The 9029-nt window shown below is 41.6% G+C and overlaps 1 non-coding gene across 1 annotated transcript; it reads left to right on the forward strand.

Moving 5' to 3' along the window:
- Positions 1-471: 471 nt before the first annotated feature.
- LOC119925037 lies at positions 472-609 on the forward strand. The gene has a single exon (XR_005449709.1). It is a non-coding gene; the product is annotated as a small nucleolar RNA SNORA7 (small nucleolar RNA).
- Positions 610-9029: the final 8420 nt, after the last annotated feature.

Below are 9029 nucleotides of genomic sequence, written 5' to 3' on the forward strand. Positions count from 1 at the left end.
TTTGTTGGTATGTTTGGTTTTGTTCTCTGTCTCCCCCTTTTAGACTGTGAGCCCACTGTTGGGTAGGGCCTGTCTCTAGATGTTGCCAACTTGTACTTCCCAAGCGCTTAGTACAGTGCTCTGCACACAGTAAGTGCTCAATAAATACGATTGATTGGTAGCAAGGTTTATATTGGAGATCATAATAATGATAACAACAATAATTATAATTGAGGTTTTTAAATTTTAACACTAATAATATTAACTATGGTACTTGTTAAGCACTTACTATGTGCCAAGCACTGTACTAAACGCTGGGGTGAAGACAATCAAATTGCTTTCACTCATTTTTTCATTCAATCGTATTTATTGAGTGCTTACTGTGGGCAGAGTACTGTATTAAGCGCTTGGAAAGTACATTGGACACAGTCCTTGTCCCACGTGGGGCTCACAGTCTCAGTCCCCATTTTGCAGATGAGATAACTGAGGCACCCCCTCTTAGGGTCACACCTGGAGAGCTCCCAGTTCTCTAGCAGTGTCGACTACAGGAGGGAGAGTCAAGCAGAGGCATACCCATTCCATTTCTAGCTTGGGCAGTGGCTAGTGAGTGGAAGGCAATCTGCTACAAATCAAAACTCACCTGTGCTAAGCAGCAGCGGCATGGGAGAGAATCTTCTTCTTCAATCTACTTCTTCAATCGTATGTATTGAGCGCTTACTTTGTGCAGAGCACTGTACTAAGCGCTTGGGAAGTACAAATTGGCAACATATAGAGACAGTCCCTACCCAACAGTGGGCTCACAGTCTAAAAGGGGGAGACAGAGAACAAAACCAAGCATACTAACAAAATAAAATAAATAGGATAGATATGTACAAGTAAAATAAATAGAGTAATAAATATGTACAACCATATATACATATATACAGGTGCTGTGGGGAAGGGAAGGAGGTAAGATGGGGGGATGGAGAGGGGGACGAGGCGGAGAGGAAGGAAGGGGCTCAGTCTGGGAAGGCCTCCTGGAGGAGGTGAGCTCTCAGCGGGGCCTCATCAGAATCACGAGTGAACTGCGTGGAAGGAGGCAATGGTAAATCACTTCTGTATTTTTTACCAAAAAAACTCTATGGATACACTAGCAGAATGATTGCTGATGGAGGTGGGACATTCTGGGAGAGATGTGTCCATGGCGCTGCTATAGGTCTAAGACAATTCGACGGCATAAAAACAAGACAAGGCAAACTGAGGCACAGAGAAGTTAAGGGAGTTGCCTGAGGTCACACAGCAGGCAAGTGGCAGAACTGGATTTAGAACCCAGATCCTCTGCCTCCCAAGCCCATGGTCTTTCCACTACTCCACATTGCTTCTGCAGGCAAATCAACCAGGGAGAACCCTCAGTAGTATTATTAAATGCTTACTCTGTGGAGCACACTTGGGAGAATACAACAGAGTTAGGAGACACAATTCCTGCCCTCAAGGAATTTACGGTATGGAGGGTTACCAAGAAAACAACATTTACATGAGATTGTGAATGTCAAATGCAGCATGAGCTTCCACGATTTTGGAACTCTAGAAATGTCAGTTTCAATCAAAGTAATTTGCAATTCATATTGGAAATACCCACTGTAAAAGATGTTTTTCATCTTCTTTGCTATTAAAATAGTCTACTGTGTATAATGGGTGTTGTTTCCTCCTAATGGACTACTAAAAGAATAACAATTGCACTGTTACAGAAAGCAAAAATTCTCCAGAAATGAGGGCACCTTTTATCCATCCCCCAAATTACAAATAGGTAGATAATGAAATGTGCTTTAATCTATTTCTCTAATGAATATAGCTGTAGTTCGACTTCGACTTCCCTAGGTATCTACTGTTTACTGCCCATTCAAGTATCTCTAATTCATTATCATTAGTATTATTAATAATACTAATACTAATACTAATAATACTGGTATTTTTAAGCACTTACTATGTGCCAGACACTCTACTAAGCACTGTACAAGTTAATCAGTTTGGACGCCCTGTCAACATAGGGCTTGCAGTCTTAATCCCTGTTTTACAGATGAGGTAACTGAGGCACAAAGTAAAATGACTTATCCAAGTTCACACAGCGGACAAGTAGCAGAGCCAGAATTAGAACTCGGGTCCTTTCTGATTCCCAGATCCAGGCTCTATCTTCTATGTCATGCTGCTTTTAATTAATATGTTTATATATAAGGCATTCTATTGATTTCTGTCTTATCTAGGTAATTCATTTCAAAACTATTAATGAGCCCATTCTAAAACTTGCCAGTTAAATATCCACTAAAAGGCTGTCCTCTCCCCAAGTTATCTTTCTGAAAGAAAATGTTCATCTACAGATATAGGAGTTGTATTAAGGGGTCAAGAGCTTTTTAATCTTGCAAATGCCACAGGAAAGATTTGGCAATAATTGTAGTAGCAGGAAAAAATGAGTTAAAGAAAAAATCCCCATGATTACTGAAAACTGACAAGTACCCAAGTTGCCAGTGTAACAATCAATCAACTGTTTTTATTGAACACCAAATATGCACAGATCACTGAGCTAAGCACATGATGAGGTGGAATGGAAGAAAATGTAATGTACTTTCTAAACAATGTACAGAATTTCTGTACTGTACAATGTAATGTGCTTTCTTCCTCGTAATTTTTTTTTTAAAAAAAAAGACCTGGTGGGGAAATTCAATTTTCATTCTTTAGTATGCCCATCATTTGGACCACATTTCACGTATGTATATATCTGGTTTTGTGTATTTATTTATTTTTTTATATTGATGTCTGTCTCCCCCTTCAGATTGTGAGCTCGATATGGGCAGAGATCGTGTCTGTGGTCGTATTTTACTCTCCCAAGCACTTAGTACAGTGCTTTGCACATAGTAAGTGCTCAATTGAATGAATGAATGAACATTGTCTCTCGGAGGAAGTGTCAATATTATGAGGACTGATATAGTAATAATATTAGTAGTCCTGAAGAGTAGTTGGAGAAGTGGGTAGACTCGGGGGCTACTGAGACCACCACATGCCAGGTCATGGGCTACTACCCTGTTTTGGTCATTTTAGCTGTAAAGACTCTGGTCCTTGAAAAACCCTTGTGTCCACATCCCAGAGTACTGCCGTCCCTCCTGCCTCCTCACTCGTTGAAGGGATGAAAGAGCGCAGATGATGCTGAGAAGCAGCATGGCTCAGTGGAAAGAGCCCGGGCTTGGGAGTCAGAGGTCATGGGTTCAAATCCTGCCTCCGCCGCTTGTCAGCTGTGTGACTTTGGGCAAGTCACTCCACTTCTCTGTAAAATGGGGATTAAGACTGTGAGCCCCACATGGGACAACCTGATCACCTTGTATCCCCCCCCAGTGCTTTGCACATAGTAAGCGCTCAACAAATACCATTATTATCTTGTACATATTTACTATTCTATTTATTTTATCTTGTTAATATGTTTTGTTTTGTTGTCCGTCTCCCCCTTCGAGACTGTGAGCCCGCTGTTGGGTAGGGACCATCTCTATATGTTGCCAACTTGTACTTCCCAAGCGCTTAGTACAGTGCTCTGCACCCAGTAAGCGCTCAATAAATACGATTGAATGAATGAATGAATGGATGCACAAACCACTAACACCATTTCTTTGTGCACGTTCTCTGTACTGAAGCCTCATCCCCGAGCTTGTCCACGAATCAATCCGTGGTATTTTTTGAGCTCTTATTATGTGAGAGCACTGTACTAAAGCACTAGGAAGAGTGTTGAAGAGAAGCAGCGTGGCTTAGTGGAAAGAGCATAGGCTTGAGAGTCAGAGGTCGTGGGTTCTAATTCCGGCTCCGCCACTTGTCTGCTGTGTGACCTTGGGCAAGCCACTTAACTTCTCTGGGCCTCAGTTATCTCATCTGTAAAATGGGGATTAAGGCTTTGAGCCCCACATGGGACAACTTGCTTACCTTGCATTTACCCCAGAATTTAGAACAGTGCTTGGCACATAGTAAGCACTTAACATATACCATTATTTATTATTATTATTGTTATTATTATTATTATTATTATTATTATTATTATTATTATTATTATTATTATTACTGTACAACTGAATTAGCAGACACGTTCCCTACCTGTAAAGAATTTGCAGTCTAGAGGGTTTCTTGCATTCTGGACCCATTAACCCTGCCAAGTCAAGCAATTAATGGAGTTTATTGAATGCTCTCTGTTCATGGAGTACTGTACTAAGAGCTCAGGAAAGTACAATACAATACACTTGGTAGACACAATCTCTGCCCACAAGCAGCATACAATCAATGGTATTTATTAAGCACTTCATGAATGCAGAATCAATCGTATTTATTGAGCACTTACTGTGTGCAGAGCACTCTACTAAACATTTGGGAGAGTACAACACAACAATATAAGATCCATTTCCTGCCCACGATGAGCTTACAGTCTACAAGACAAGCTTACAGTCTTAGAGTCCATCATTACTGAAGGGAGATTCTGTCACCACCATCAGTAATACTAGTGGCATTTAAAGCACACCAGGGAGTTTATAAACATTTGGGAAAAAAAAACCAAAAATAGAAGAAATGAAAAACGTTCCCTGAAACAAGGAATTTACAATCTAATGGAGCAGACAGGTGTACAAAATATGTGTAAATGGTAAAAGCATACGGAGATTGCAAATCAGAGAGGGAGTAGAATGAATATGCCAGGATGAAATAAAACAAATGTTAGTAACAGTAGCCATAGTACATGACAACATGACTATAAGTTTATACTGTGTTTTCCTCCAGAGAAGTCAAAGCCCTTTAAAGCTTTAAAATAAATATTAAAAAGTAATTTCTTATTATGCATCTCTAAGAAAAAGCCACCTCCTCAATATCATTCATTAAGTGTCCTACAGAGAACACCAAGACATAAGAAGGAATATAAATGAAATTTTATTAGAACACAATAAAAATTTCCCTACGGTGGGAAAAAAGAAAATTCATCAGGTGGATTCATTCATTCAATCATATTTACTAAGCACTTACTATGTGCAGAGCACTGTACTAAGTGCTTGGGAGAGTATAATATAACAATAGACAGGCACATTCCCTGCCCACAACAAGCTTACAGTCTAGAGAGGGGTAGACAGATATTAATGTAAGTAAATAAATTACATATATGTACATAAGTGCTGTGGGGCTGGGAAGGGGGATGAGCAAAGGGAGCAAGTCAGAGGGACACGGAAGGGAGAAGAGGAAAGAGGGGTTTAATCAGAGAAGGCCTCTTGGAGGAGAAGTACCTTCAATAAGGCTTTGAAGTCGCCCCAAGTTCACACAGCAGATAAGTGCTCCGCCACATGTCTGCTGTGTGACCTTGGGCAAGTCACTTAACTTCTCTGAGCCTCAGTTACCTCATCTGTAAAATGGGGATTAAGACTGTGAACCCCACATGGGACAACCTGATCACTTTGTATCCCCCCCAGCGCTTAGAACAGTGCTTTGCACATAGTAAGCGCTTAACAAATGCCAACATATATATATATATACATATATATACGTATATATGTATATATATATATATATACAAGTGGGGAGACGGGTTTAGAACCCAGGTCCTTCTGACTCTCAGGCCTACCTGACTCTCAGCTTTACCAGCTCTATCCACTAGGCCAAGCTCCTTCTCTAATTCAGCAAGAATTAAATGACTACATATAAAGAAAAGAGAAATTGTCCTCAGAGGGAAAAAAAAAAGAAAAACAGATGCTGAATTACTCATTAAGAGAAAATGGTGAGAGCAGTATCATATCTAGCCTTCTTCTTCCCAAAGCTGCAAGTTCTTCTGTTTCTTTGTAGGTTTGGATGGATAGCTTCAGAGGCCAAGTGGGATAACTTCCCTGGGAGCAGGGAATATTACTTCCATATTTTGTATTTCCCAAATTCGTGGTACGTAGCATTGCATGAAGTAGGCAGTCCAAAGTCACCAGTTCAAAAAAAAATTATGGCATTTGTTAAGTGCTTATTATGTGCCAAGCGCTGTTCTAAGCACTATGGGGATACAAGGTAATCAGATTGTCCCACATGGGGCTCACAGTCTTGATCCCCATTTTACAGATGAGGTAACTGAGGCACAGAGAAGTCAAATGACTTGCCCATCTGACAAGTGGCAGAGCCGGGATTAGAACCCATGACCTCTGACTTCCAAGCCCGTGTTCTTTCCACTGAACCATGCTGCTTCTCTGCTGTTAATTCAACTGCTGCTAAACAACACAATACAAAGCCCTAGTATTTCTGATTCAAAATCATTCTGCAGGAGTGATCACAGTGAAAGAAGGTGTGGGGGAAATATGGTTGATGAATGGAGCAGAGAGGTGCCATCATCATCATCAATCGTATTTATTGAGCGCTTACTATGTGCAGAGCACTGTACTAAGCGCTTGGGAAGTACAAATTGGCAATATATAGAGACAGTCCCTACCCAACAGTGGGCTCACAGTCTAAAAGGGGGAGACAGAGAACAAAACCAAACATACTAACGAAATAAAATAAATAGAATAGATATGTACAAATAAAATAAATAAATAAATAAATAGAGTAAAAAATATGTACAAACATATATACATATATACAGGTGCTGTGGGGAAGGGAAGGAGGTAAGATGGGGGGATGGAAGGGGATGTCATTTAGCACATCAAGCCTGGGTTCTATGCCATCTCTGCCACTTGACTGCTGTGTGATCTTGGGCAAGTCACTTCTCTGTGACTCTGTACCACAACCCTTCTTCCCTTCCTGACTGCCATCTTCAACTATTCATTCACCAATGGCTTTTTCCCTACTACTTTCAAACATGCCCATTTTTCCCCATCCTAAAAAACCCTCCCTTGATGCCACGACTCCCGCTACTTATAGCCCCACCTCCCTCCTACCATTCCTCCAACCTCCTTGAGCTAGTTGTCTACACCCGCTGTCTCAAGTTCCTCTCCTCCAGTTCTCTCATTGACCCCCCTCCAATCTGGCTTCACTCCACAGAAACATCCCTCTCAAAGGTCACAAATGATCTCCTTCTTGCCAAATCCAATGATCTCTACTTTATCCTAATCCTCTCAACCTCTCAGCCACCTTCAACAATGTCGACCACCCCCTTCTCCTGGAAATATTATCCAACTTCAGCTTCACTCACACTGTCCTCTCCTGGTTCTCCTCCTCTCTGTTTGGCCACTCATTCTCAGTCTTTTTCATGGACTCCTCCTCTGCCTCCCACTTCCTAACTCTGGCTGTCCCTCAGCGTTCATTTCTGGGTCCCCATCTGGGTCCCTTGAAGAACTCATTTGCTCCCATGGCTTCAGCTACCTCCTTTATGCAGATGATTCCCAAATCTACAACTCCAGCCCTGATCTCTCTCCCTCTTTTCAGTCTCGCATTTCTTCCTGCCTTTAAGAAAACAGCTCTACTTGGATGTCCTGCCATCACCTCAAACTTAACATGTCTAAAACAGAACTCCTTATCGTCACACCCAAACCCTGTCTTCTTGACTTTTCCAACACTGTAGACAGCACCGTCATCCTTCCTGTCTCACAAGCCCATAACCTTGGTGTTATCCTTGACTCCTCTCTCTCTCATTCAACCCATGTTAGTCCAAGCCCTTACCCTTATCCTGCCTTGATTACTGTATCAGTCTCCTTGCATACCTCCCTGCTTCCTGTCTCTCCCCACTCCAGTCCATACTTATCTCTGCTGCATGGATCATTTTTTTTTACAAAAACACTAGTTCATGTTTCTCCATGCCTCAAGAACCACTGCAGTGGTTATCCATCCACTTCCAAGTCAAACAGAAACTCCTTACCATAAGCTTTAAAGCACTCAATCATTCATTCATTCATTCAATCGTATTTATTGAGTGCTTACTATGCTCAGAGCACTGTAAAAATAATAATGATGGTATTTGTTAAACACTTACTATGTGCAAAGCACTGTTCTAAGTGCTGGGAAGGTTACAAGGTGATCACATTGTCCCATAGGAGGCTCACAGTTTTAATCCCCATTTTACAGATAAGGTAACTGAGGCACAGAGAAGTTAAGTGACTTGACCAAAGACACACAGCTGACAGTTGGCGGAGCTGGGATTTGAACACATGACCTCTGACTCCAAAGCCCGTGCTCTTTCCACTGAGCCACGGTGCTTCTTAGCCAAGCTCTTGGGAAGTACAAGTCGGCAACATATAGAGACGGTCCCTACCCAGCAACGGGCTCACAGTCTAGAATCATCTTGCCCCTCCTACCTCACTCATCTCACTGCTCTCCTACAACAACCCAGCCCACACACTTTGTTCCTTTATTGCCAACATACTCACTGTACCTCAGTCTCAACTATCTCACCACTAACCTCTTGTCCAAATCCTGCCTCTGCCCTGGAACACCCTCCCTCCGAAAGACCATTGCTCTGCCCACCTTCAAAGTCTTATTGAAGGCACATCTCCTCCAAGATGCCTTCCAATCAGTTAATCAATTGTATTTATTGAGTGCTTACTATGTGCAGTGCACTGTACTAAGTGCTCGGGAGAGCACGATAGAATTAGCTGACCTATTCCTTGCCCAAAATGAGCTTACAATCAGTCAATCAGTCGGTCAATCATATTCATTGAGCGCTTACTATGTGCAGAGCACAGTACTAAGTGTTTGGGAGAGTACAATATAACAATAAAAACCCATTCCCTGCCCACAAAACTTTAGTCTAAAGGATCCCTGACTAAGCCCTCATCTCCTTTTCTCCCAGTCCCTTCTGTGTCACCCTGGTTTACTATCTTTATTCACTACCCACCCCTCAGCCACACAGCATTTAATAATAATAATGATGGTATTTGTTAAGTGCTTACTATGTGGCCAAGCATTCCTATGTGCCAAGTACTTTATGTGCCAAGTACTGTACTAAGTGCTGAGTACTTTTCTAAGTGATGTTTTATGTACATAGCCATAATTTATTTAATTATATTATTGTTTGTCTCCTCCTCTAGACTATAAGCTCCTTTTGGTCATGGAATGTGTCTGTCACAGTGTTATATTGTACTCTATCAAGCGTTTAT

The sequence above is a fragment of the Tachyglossus aculeatus genome, chromosome 2 (genome assembly GCF_015852505.1).
Source record: "Tachyglossus aculeatus isolate mTacAcu1 chromosome 2, mTacAcu1.pri, whole genome shotgun sequence".
Classification (NCBI taxonomy): Eukaryota; Metazoa; Chordata; class Mammalia; order Monotremata; family Tachyglossidae; genus Tachyglossus; species Tachyglossus aculeatus.